At 45.5% G+C, this 12,410-nt stretch overlaps 1 pseudogene; it reads left to right on the top strand.

Moving 5' to 3' along the window:
* The first annotated feature begins 2,197 nt into the window (after positions 1 to 2,197).
* LOC123413354 lies at positions 2,198 to 3,413 on the top strand (annotated as a pseudogene).
* The last annotated feature ends 8,997 nt before the right edge of the window (positions 3,414 to 12,410 follow it).

Genomic DNA, 12,410 nt, shown 5'->3' with positions numbered 1-12,410 from the left:
AAACAGATCTGTTACAAAAGGGATTTCATTTTTTGAACTTATTTGAACTGAAGACTTTTTGTATATATATGTGGTCGAAATGAATGATACCATGAAGTTAGAAAGGGCTAAACCATTCAAAAGTAGCAAATGAAGTTAGAAATGGCTAAACCATTCAAATTTGGAAACTATAATGGCACAAACAAAAACTAGACATATATAAATTGGTCCAAGCAGTACATGATACTAGTCCAAACAGTACATAATAATAGCTATCATAGATATATATATTCGAGGTGACACTGGCCATAGTTGACGACTCGAATCAGAATGTCCACCTTATTCGAGGTGACGCTGGCCATAGTTGACGACTTGAATCTTGCGGTACAACTCGTATGAAACGTATGCATCTTTTGCTGCATACTCAATGTTGATACGATCAAGTGGGGCCTTCTACCAAAGTTTGTGCTGAGACTTTGGGAAATTGGTGTTCATATCACCATATTCCTCGTTGATCAAGGCAACTGCCATATGAGCCATTGAAGTCCTGACATGTCGAAGCCTGAATACCTTTTGGAGATCAATGAGGCAACCAGTTGGTATCTCAATACCGAAGTTGTACCTCATCTTCAGCTTGTCGTTCGTTATGTCAACGGTAGCAAAAGTGATGCCGCTGCGAAGGAAGTCCATGAGTTCTGGACAATGCTTGTCACTACTGCAACAGAAACAAATTAAAATGGAACAAATATTACATAGTGCTGCAATAAGGAAACATGTTTCACTACAACTAAAGAGAAAATTATCTTTAGGATTCAAATAGAACATATGCTATGGAACCTAGAGAGATCACTATAGCTATTCAATGGAACCTAGAGACATCACTAGCTATATGCAATTTTCATGACTATGACATATCATATTGCTATCCAATGGAACCTAGAGAGATCACTAGCTATATGAAATTTTCATAACCTTGGATCAAAGAACACCGCATAAAATTGTATCACTACAACTATGATTTCAATGGAACATATTGAACCAATCAGATTTTTCAGATTGTGGAACACTATTCCAATCAGATTGTGTTCCCTTCAACTAATCAAAATTGGTTCACTACAACTATTTGAAGCGAACCAACTATGATTCCAATGGAACATATTAAACACTAGTTGATTCTAATACGATTTTTCAGATTATGGAACACTATGCCAATCAGATTGTGTTCCCCTTCAACTAATCAAAATTGTTTCACTACAACTATTTGAAGGGAACCAACTATGATTGAAACAAATAAACTTACAATGTCATTACCTTGGATCAAAGAAAGCCTCAAAACTTACCTCGCCCATTGAAAGATCAAGACATGGTGTGCGAAGCATAGTTGGATGACGGCAACACCGCGTTGATCGGCCGTGTACTCCAGATCAAGCCCCAAGAACTTCTCATGATCCATTGCGGCGTCAAGCCATCGTTCCTTCAACTGTTCAAGAAAATACGGCATCTCCCTGCTCTCGTTCGTGTACACGACATCGAGCTTGGTCTTGCCATGTGCGAGCACCTCTTCAAAGCGAGTTGGCATGGTGGAAGAAGAGAAGGGAAGAAGAGAGGAGAAGAACAGAGCGAGAGCGAGAGAGAAGAAGAAACAGAGAAATTGCGACTCTGCTTCGGTTCGTGCTTTTCATCGCCCGAAACGACGCGGGATGCAAACCGTTTGGGCCTTTAGTCCCGGGTTGAGCCACCAACCGGGACTAAAGAGGTATACCAACGGTTGCCACCACCATGGCAGGCCACGTGTTAGGCCTTTAGTCCCGGGTTGAGCCACCAACCGGGACTAAAGGGGGATACGAACGATTGTCACCACCACTGCCCACCGCGTAGCCCTTTAGTCCCGTTTGGGACACGAACCGGGACTAAAAGCTCCTTACGGGCCGGGACTAAAGCCTCGAGGGAGGCATTGCGATTTGGGGCGACGTGGCCGGGCCTTTAGTCCCGGCCAAGAGGCAGGCCGGGACTAAAGGGTCCCGGCCAAAGGCCCGTTTTCCACTAATGCATTATCTCCGTGTAGTCTACACTCTTACACTAAGCAACTTGCAGGTGAGCGAGCTACCCTACCTACACATCTCCTTCAGCGTTCTTCGTCTCTGCACTCAAGCCACTCTGCCCGTGTACCTAATCACTTCACTTCAGTTCAGTTCAGTTGGACCCGTTCTTGCCGTTGGTATATAAGTTCCGCGCTGCCTACTGTTTTTCTCCCCGTGGATAGATTCATTATTGCGCATCTGGTAGGAACATAAAATGAGCGATTTCTTGTCTGATGCATGCAGAGATGGAGCAGCAGAGCGCCAAGAAAGCGAGGACGGCTCCGGCGAAAGGGGGCCCGGTAAACGAGCCCCGGGAGGAGGAGGAAGAAGAATCCGCTGGGGCTTACACCATTGAGGCGGAGGCATTAAGATGCGACATCTGCTACAAGCCGTTTGGGGATCAGATCTTCATGGTTAGTGTCCGTTTATTCGCTCCAGCACATCAGGGTCTGCTGTGATTACTACTCAGCTAATTAGCATGTTTCCCGTCTCGATTGAAGTGCAAGAACGGGATCCTGCCTGCGGGAGCTGCTGCCTCACCATGAAGCGCAGGTGCTCCTGCTGCACCGAGCACATCGGCGACATCCGGTGCCGGCCGCTGGAGAAGATCCTGGCGGCCATGACCAGGCCCTGCACCTACGTCACCTACGGCTGCCACCAGACCGTGACCTACACCGAGAGGCGGCGCCACGAGGAGGCCTGCCGGTACGCGCCGTACCACTGCCCGTTTGAGGACTGCACCTACTACGGCCTGCTGCTGTACAACCACATCCAGGACCACCACGCGTCCGACGACGCCGACGGCGAGGCCGCGGTGGTCGTGCGCTGCAACCGGCGCTCCACCGTCACGCTGGAGAAGTCGATGCCCTTCCGCGTGCTCCTGCACCGCGACGGGGCCAGCGTGTTCCTCCTGCTCAACGGCGGCAACGTCCTGGAAGTGCGCGCGCTGTCGCTCGTCTGCATGGGCCCTCGCCTCACGGGGAACGCCGAGGTGAAGTACAAGATGGAGGTGAAGAAGCGGAGGGACCCGGGGGCGCTCGCGCTGTGGAGCTCCGGACCCGCACCCTTCGTCCGCCGGCTCAGGGATTTCCTGCCCAGAGGGTTCCTGTTCGTGCCCAACGCCTACTGGGACTCCTCCGACAGCGTCTCGGTCACGGTGCACCTCACCGATGGCTGGTGATCCAGCACGGTCGGTGACGCTGCACGCCGGTTTGGTTTCGTTGATGGCTAGCTAGCTAGTAGCCTATGTTGTGTTTCCGTCAAGAACAGTGGAGTAGTTCCTGCTAGTTGGCTCCTTTTGCTCTCTAGGACTTACCAGCTTAGTTTGTGCCAGGGATCTGCCCGTCCCTGTGATCTTAGCTCCATGTTATGTATGGTATGTGACCTGAAGTTGATCAGTATCTATGTTGGCCTGTTAACCGTGTTATGTTTTCTGCTTTTATTGTGCCCATCTTTCCATTGAACTTATGTGTGATGCTGTCTTCTAGTAGGACCCTAGCTTGGTTTGTGTCGTGGAACATCTTAGTTTCAAGGGGATTCGTTGGAGCAAATCTGAGCCGATGAGCGGTTTCAAGGGGATTCCTTGGAGCAAATCTGAGCCGATGAGCGATTCATTAACAGCACATTATTTGTACATGTACTTAAGAACAGTGTTCTTTACTTCACAATTGATTTAAACTCATTAGGTCACAAAGTGATCCATCTAGTCTATATCATAATAACGGGACTGAGCTTCAGTGCCTTGGAGTGCATGACATGCATGTCGACCCAACAGATGGCTGGCACACGGCACCGAAGCTGCGTTCAGAGCTGAAATGATCTACTCCACACAGACGATCGCTTGTGTAACCATACGAACAAACGCTTGCTCAAGTTGAAGCCTTTTTTTTCTTTTCTTGCGAGGAGCTGAAATTGAAGGCTCGAAGTACAGTGAGATGTCTAATGTCTTGCGGGCATCTTCAACGTTGTTCGCAAAGGCTCGAAGTACAATGATGTCTAATGTCTTGCGGGCATCTTCAACGTTGTTTGCAAAATACTTGCAACATTCGGACCAGCTCATCCGGATTATTTTTGCTATCAACATGGTGCATGTACACCCACATTGGAATATTTTGGCACCCAACATGGTGCATGTATAGAGTCATTTCGTACATGCTACGTTCTGCAGCCGTCGCACCTCGTTCTCCATGGTGGCGGCATCGGATGCATTCTCATCTACGGACCGTGGCTCCAAGGAAGAGCAGATAACGACCTAGGTGATTTCTTCGACAAGCTGGACCTTCATGAGGAGGAGTTTGAGGATGTTGTGGTTGAAGAAGAAGCCCCCGGAGCTGTTGGAGGAGATTCATTGGCTAGCCCTAGCTAGGGTTCATACAAGAAAAAACTTCAGCCAATCGGCTTTCTACAAGGATATGAGGGCAGCGTGGAATTGTGCCGAGGCAGTTCGTTTTCGGCCAATTGGCCCAAATTTGTTCGTCGTCCTATGATGGTTTCTCAAACGCCGAGGAGGTGCCGATAGTGCACATGCCAATCTGGCTCCAGATACATAAACTGCTGGACGGATATTACAGGCAAGATTTGATTATGAAGTTGCTTCGATCTGCGCGCGGGGGAGGGGGGGGGGCTTGAGGCTTGAATTACAGGAAACTCTAGAGAAGATTATGTTCGTGTTTGAGTGAAACGTGACATCAGGAAACCTCTCACCAAGTTTGTTAGCATTCTAAAGGGAAAGACTCGCAAGATCTATGCAGTAAGGTCTGAGAAGTTGGCAAGGTTTTGCACCGCTTGTGGTATCATTGGCACGAGCACAAGGAGTGTGGCAACGGGGTTTGCAGAGAAGGACCTTAAGTTTGGCGACTACATGTATGCAGATCCTCCGGTGCGTGCTCGTTCAGACTCGGAACCTAACCGGAGTGAGAGGAAGATCAACAATGATCCGTTGGTTCCCAAGTCGGTCGTATGTAAAGGGGAGGCTTGGCAGATGGAGAACTCAAGGACATAACTTCTAGTGCGCTAAAATATCCTCCCTCTTTGGACATGGACTTGGATAAATCTTCTCATAAGCGTCTGAATTTGGATGGTGTTTTGGTGGCACCTCCTGCTGCTGGATCAACTACCCCGGTTAGGGATGTACTACTACTTATAGATGTGAAGGTGGCTGCTGATTCGGTCTTTCCCATCAATATTACGGGTAGCAAACGAGCTAAGATGGATGGTGAAAACTCAAACTCTGAACAGGTATCAATGGGCTCCCAGGAGGAGCGCCGCCAAATTCAATGAGTCACCTATTTTGGAACTGTCGAGTGGTGGGGAACCGTCGGATAGTTCGTGAAGTTGGGGCTCTTGTAAAAACCCATTCCCCAAGGTTGTTGTTTCTTCCTGAAACAAGACAGACCAGTGCAAAAAACGAAAGATTGAAGTAGAAATTAGGACTGAAAGGTTTCTGTGACGTGGGTTGTGAAGGTGGATTGTGAAGGCCGTGGAGGGGGGCTAGCTTTTTTATGGGACGAGTCTCTCCAGGTGACGGTACTGAACTCCAGTAAAAGATTTATTGATGTGAGTATTGCTGATCAAGGTTCTTGAAAAGCATGGAGGTCTACTTTCGTTTATGGAGAACCACGTGTTGAACATCGTCATCGCATGTGGGAACATCTGGTTCGATTAAAGGGGACCACGGCTCTACCCAGGGTAGTATGTGGAGATTTCAATGAGGCTCTTTGGCAACATGAGCACTTCTCGCGTACTAGTAGAGGTGAGAACCAGATGGAAGCATTCAGAGACACACTTTTGTTATGTGAAATTGTCGACTTGGGGTTCTTAGGTGTACCGTATACATATGATAATGGGCAGCTAGGGATTGGCAGTGCCCGAGTTCGGCTAGACCGGGCGTGTGCAACTAATGATTGGAGGGAGGTGTTCCCATATGTGAGGGTGCAACACCTCATCTCCCCTCGATCAGATCACTACCCCGTTTTATTATGTCTGGATGAGTCTCATGACCCACACCGTAGGGGGGTCGCCACTAGTAGAAAAGAGGGCTTTGGTCCAGGGCCTGAAATCCCATTATTTCCGGTTCACACACGAACTGGGACCTATGGTGTCATTGGTCTCGGTTCATGAGGCCAGGGCGCCTGCCGGGCATCGTGGGCCATTGGTCCCGGTTCGTGTCACCCCTTTGGTCCCGGTTCCATACACGAACCGGGAGCAATAGGCCGGCAACCGTTTGTATCCCCCTTTAGTCCCGGTTGGTGGATCAAACAGGGACTAAGTGGTGGTGGCAACCGTTCGTATCACCCTTTAGTCCCGGTTGGTGGCTCAACCCGGGACTAAAGGTCCAAACGGTTCACTTCCCGCGTCGTTTCAGCTATGAAAATCACAACCGAATCAGAGTCTCTCACCATTCTCTGTTCTTCTCCTCTCTATCTCTCTCTCCTCTCTTCATCCTCTCTTCTTCCCTTCTCTTCTTCCACCATGCCAAGAACTCACTTCAGAGAGGTGCTTGCGCATGGCATGACCCAACCCGATGTCGTGTACACGAAGGACAGCAGGGAGGTGCCGCATTTTCTTGGCCAGTTGCATGAATGGCTTGACGCCGCGAAGGAGCATCATAATTTCTTGGGGCTTGATATGGAGTACACAGCCAATCAACAAGATGTTGCTGTCATCAAGCTATGTTTCAAACTCCATGTCTTGGTCTTCCAATGGGCGAGGTAAGTTTTGAGGTTTTCTTTGATCCAAGGTTATGAAAATTGCATATAGTGATCTCTCTAGGTTCCATTGGATAGCAATATGTTGTTGCTATATATGTTCCATTGGATAGTTAATTGAGAGTTTCTTGATCAATTCATAGGATATGAAAATTGCATAGGATAGCAATATGTTCCATTGGAATCCTATAAAGATCAATTTCTCTTTAGTTATAGTGAAACAATTTTCCTTATTGCATATTTGCAAAACCGTGGGAGAATATATATATATATATATATATATATATATATATATATATATATATATATAGTCATAGTTAATTTACGGTTTCTTGATCAATCCATAGGATATGAAAATTGCATAGGATAGCAATATGTTCTATTTGAATCCTAAAGATAAATTTCTCTTTAGTTGTAATGAAACATTTTTCCTTGTTGCAAGAGTATGTAACATTTGTTCCATTTTAATTTGTTGCTGTTGCAGTAGTGACAAGCATTGTCCAGAACTCGTGGACTTCCTTCACAGCGGCATACGTTTTGCTAGCGTTGACATAAGGAACGACAAGCTGAAGATGAGGCACAACTTTGGTATTGAGATACAAGCTGACTGCCACATTGATATCCAAGACAAATTCAGGTTTCAACATGAGAGGACTTCGATGGCTCATATGGCAGTCGCCTTGATCGATGAGGAGTACACTGATATGAAGACCCAATTCCCAAAGTATCAGCAAAAACAGTGGGAGACGACCCCACTTGACCCTATCAACATTGAGTATGCAACAAAAGATGCATACGTTTCATACGAGTTGTACCGAAAGATACGAATCATGAACTATGGCCAGCGTCACCTCACACCAGCTTGGGACATTCTGATTCAGACGAGTGGTGTTCACAACGGTGAACACTTGTATATATATATGTGCTACCTATTATTATGTACTGCTTGGACGAGTATTATTATGTACTGCTTGGACCAATTTATATATGTCTAGTTTCTGTTTTTGCCATTGTAGTTTCCAAATTTGAATGGTTTAGCCCTTTGTAACTTCATTTGCTACTTTTCAAGGTATCATGCATTTCGACCACATATATATAGCACGCTTCATTTTCTGTAACCCTCTTAACTTCGTGTACAAACTAATGACCTTGAAATTGAAAAGCGTTAAAATGAAACCGTGATGAAATCAGAAAAAAATCAATAAATGCTTGAAAAATACCAAATAAAGTCAGAAAGTGTTGAAAATTGATGATGTGGCCTTGAATGGTTCATTTTGAAGACACAAAAACTCTGGAGTTCAAATAAGTTCAAAAAATGAAATCCCTTTTTGTAACAGATGAGTTTTCGTAAGAAATCCTAATACTTCGAAATAGACTGTACGATTTGTACACGAAGTGCATCCAGTTTTTGCCGCAACCCTCTCAACTTTTTAGCACATGCTATGTGGGTGAAATGATGATACCATGGAAAATTTCAACCATGGAAAATTTCAACCAATTCAGAGTTCATTTGTAGTGCTTTTCAATTTCTGTGTCATTTAGCTCAAAAAATCAGTAAATGCATCAAAAATACCAAATGAAGTCAAAAAGTGCTAAAAATTGATGATGTGGCCTTGAATGGTTCATTTTGAACACACAAAAATTCTAGAGTTCAAATAAGTTCAAAAAATGAAATCCCTTTTGTAACAGATGAGTTTTCGTATGAAACTCTGATACTTCGAAAGAGATTGTTCGATTTGTACACGAACTGCATCCATTTTTTGACGCAACCCTCTCATCTTTTTAGCACATGATATGTGGGTAAAATGATGATACCATGCCAACTTTCAACCTATTCAGAGTTCATTTGTAGTGCTTTTCAATTTCTGGGTCATTTAGCTCAAAAAACAGTAAATGCATGAAAAATACCAAATGAACTTGGAAATTGTTGCAAATTGATGAGGTGTCCTTGAATGGTGCATTTTGAAAACACAAAAAGTCTGGAGTTCAAATAAGTTCAAAAAAATGAAAGCCCTTTTGTAACAGATGAGTTTTTGTAAGAAACTATGATACTTCGAAAGAGATTGTGCGATTTGTACACGAAGTGCATCCAGTTTATGCTGCAACCCTCTCAACTTTTTAGCACATGCTATGTGGGTGAAATGATGATACCATGCCAACTTTCGACCTATTCAGAGTTCATTTGTAGTATTTTTCAATTCCTGGGTCATTTAGCTAAAAAAATCACTAAATGCATGAAAAATACCAAATAAAGTCAGAAAGTGTTGAAAATTGATGATGTGGCCTTGAATGGTTCATTTTGAACACACAAAAGTCTGAAATTCAAATAAGTTTTAAAAAATGAAATCCCTTTTGTAACAGATGAGTTTTCGTATAAAACTTTGATACACTATAGGAATTAGCTTCTTTTGCCGTCTGCCATCACAGACGGCAAAGAGTAAACCACCCACGGCAAAGAGTAAATCACAGACGGCAAAGAATCCCACTGTCGGCAAAATTTCTGCCTCAGCCTACAACGGCATTGTAGCTTCTTTGTCGTCTGCCTCACCGAAGCGGACGACAAAGAGCTTTGCCGTCAGCTTTTCATATGAGCAGTCGATAAATATGTCGAGACAGCAGCCGGCAGGCGTTGCCTCCGTTAGGGGCTAACGGAGGCTTTGCCGTCTGCCTCCCCCTCTTCTTTGTCGTCTGCCTCCCCCCCTCTTCTTTGTCGTCTGCCTCCACCTCCTCCCCCCACTCTTTGCCGTCTACCTCACCCCTCTTCTTTGCCGTCTGCCTCCTCCTCCTCCCCCCCTCCACTCTCTGCCGTCTGCCTACCCCTCCTCCCCCTCCTCTGTGCCCTCTTCTTTGCCGTCTGCACCCCTGGAAGCAGACGACAAAGATACTATATGGCCAGCTGCTGCTGCCCAGGTTGCACAGCTGGGCGCCACGTGGCACCTTTGCCGTCGGTCAGCTGATGGTAAAGGCCTTTGCCATCAGCTGGCAGACGGCAAAGAGCCCATATTGTCACAGTTTTGTTTATTTATTTATTTCACAGCACATATACATATACATAGCACATATATAGGTCACAACACATATACATATACATAGCACATATAATTCATAGCACATATATAGGTCACAACACATATTCATAGCACAAAGTTTCATCCATATTCATAGCACATATATAGGTCACAACACATACACATATAGTTCCACATATACTGTTCATCCATATATACATATACATATAATTCCACATTGTTCATCAACTCAAATGAAAACTAGAACTAAAGCATTCCATCAATGCCAGCTTCCATGCATGTAGTACATGCAATCTGCAAGATGGGAATAAGAAAGTCAGAAAAGAAGAACAACAACATATATATGACAAATAAGATAAATTGAAGAAGAAAGAGAAGAAGCAAGAAGAGAACAAGGAGAAGAAAAACAAGAAGGAGGAGGAGGAGGAGGAGGGGAAGGAGAAGGAGAAGGAGAAGGAGGAGGAGAAGAAGAAAAAAGAAGAAGAGAAGAAGAAGGAGAAGAAGGAGCAGAAGAAGGAGGAGAGAAGAAGAAGGAGAAGAAGGAGGGGTCCTTCTCCTTCTTCTTCTCTTCTTCTCCTCTGTTGGAAATATGCCCTAGAGGCAATAATAAATTAGTTATTATTATATTTCTTTGTTCATGATAATCGTTTATTATCCATGCTAATTGTATTGATTGGAAACACAGTGCATGTGTGGATACATAGACAAAACATTGTCCCTAGTAGGCCTCTAGTTGACTAGCTCGTTGATCAAAGATGGTCAAGGTTTCCTGACCATAGGCAAGTGTTGTCACTTGATAACGGGATCACATCATTAGCAGCATCATGTGATGGACTAGACCCGAACTAATAGACGTAGCATATTGATCGTGTCATTTTGTTGCTACTGTTTTCTGCGTGTCAAGTATTTGTTCCTATGACCATGAGATCATATAACTCACTGACACCGGAGGAATGCTTTGTGTGTATCAAACATCGCAACGTAACTGGGTGATTATAAAGATGCTCTACAGGTATCTCCGAAGGTGTTAGTTGAGTTAGTATGGATCAAGACTGGGATTTGTCACTCCGTGTGACGAAGAGGTATCTCGGGGCCCACTCGGTAATACAACATCACACACAAGCCTTGCAAGCAATGTAACTTAGTGCAAGTTGCGGGATCTTGTATTACGGAACGAGTAAAGAGACTTGCCGGTAAACGAGATTGAAATAGGTATGCGGATACTAACGATCGAATCTCGGGCAAGTAACATACCGAAGGACAAAGGGAATGACATACGGGATTATATGAATCCTTGACACTGAGGTTCAACCGATAAGATCTTCGGAGAATATGTAGGATCCAATATGGGCATCCAGGTCCCGCTATTGGATATTGACCGAGGAGTCACTCGGGTCATGTCTACATAGTTCTCGAACCCGCAGGGTCTGCACACTTAAGGTTCGACGTTGTTATATGCGTATTTGAGTTATATGGTTGGTTAGCGAATGTTGTTCCGAGTCCCGGATGAGATCCAGGACGTCACGAGGAGCTCCGGAATGGTCCGGAGGTGAAGATTGATATATAGGATGACCTCATTTGGTTACCGGAAGGTTTTCGTGCATTACCGGAAAAGTTTCGGGCTCATCGGTAGTGTACTGGGAGTGCCGGGAGGGCTGCCGGGGACCATCGGGAGGGGTGTCACGCCCCAAGGGGTCTCATGGGCTATGGGAAGAGATAAACCAGCCCCTAGTGGGCTGGAATAAGTTCCCACTAAGGCCCATAAGGTTTGAGAAGGAAAAAACACAAGGTGGAAAGAGTTTCCAAGTGGGAAGGTGGAATCCTACTCCAAGTAGGATTGGAGTAGGGCTCCTCCACCTCCAATTTCGGCCAAACCTTGAGGGTTTGAGGCTGCCTCTTCCCTCCCCCTCCCTCCTATATATACTGAGGTATTAGGGCTGATTTGAGCCAACTTTTGCCATGGCAGCCCGACCACATACCTCCACGGTTTTACCTCTAGATCGCGTTTCTGCGGAGCTCGGGTGGAGCCCTGCTGAGATTAGATCACCACCAACCTCCGGAGCGCCGTCACGCTGCCGGGGAACTCATCTACCTCTCCGTCTCTCTTGCTGGATCAAGAAGGCTGAGATCATCGTCGAGCTGTATGTGTGCTGAACGCGGAGGTGCCGTCTATTCGGCACTAGATCGGAGCGGATCATGGGACGGATCGTGGGACGGTTCATGGGACGGTTCGCGGGGCGGATCGAGGGACGTGAGGACGTTCCACTACATCAACCGCGTTTCTTAAACGCTTCTGCTGTGTGATCTACAAGGGTACGTAGATCGGAAATCCCCTCTCGTAGATGGACATCACCATGATAGGTCTTCGTGCGCGTAGGAAATTTTTTGTTTCCCATGCGACGTTCCCCAACATCCTCCTCCTCCTTCTTCTTCTCCTTCTCCTTCTCCTTCTCTTCTTCTCTTCTTCTTCTTCTTCTTTTTCTTCTTCCTTCTTTTCATTTCTCCTCTTCTCCTCTCCTTGGAGCTAAATTAGCTAACTATGTATTTTTGCAGCTAAATGGGCTAATTATGTCATTCTAGAGGAAAACAAGCTAAGTATATAATATGAATGAGCT

The sequence above is a fragment of the Hordeum vulgare genome, chromosome 7H, assembly GCF_904849725.1.
Source record: "Hordeum vulgare subsp. vulgare chromosome 7H, MorexV3_pseudomolecules_assembly, whole genome shotgun sequence".
NCBI lineage: Eukaryota > Viridiplantae > Streptophyta > Magnoliopsida > Poales > Poaceae > Hordeum > Hordeum vulgare.
The sequence above is the reverse complement of the archived record's forward strand: the minus strand, read 5'-3'. Positions and strand labels throughout refer to the sequence as shown.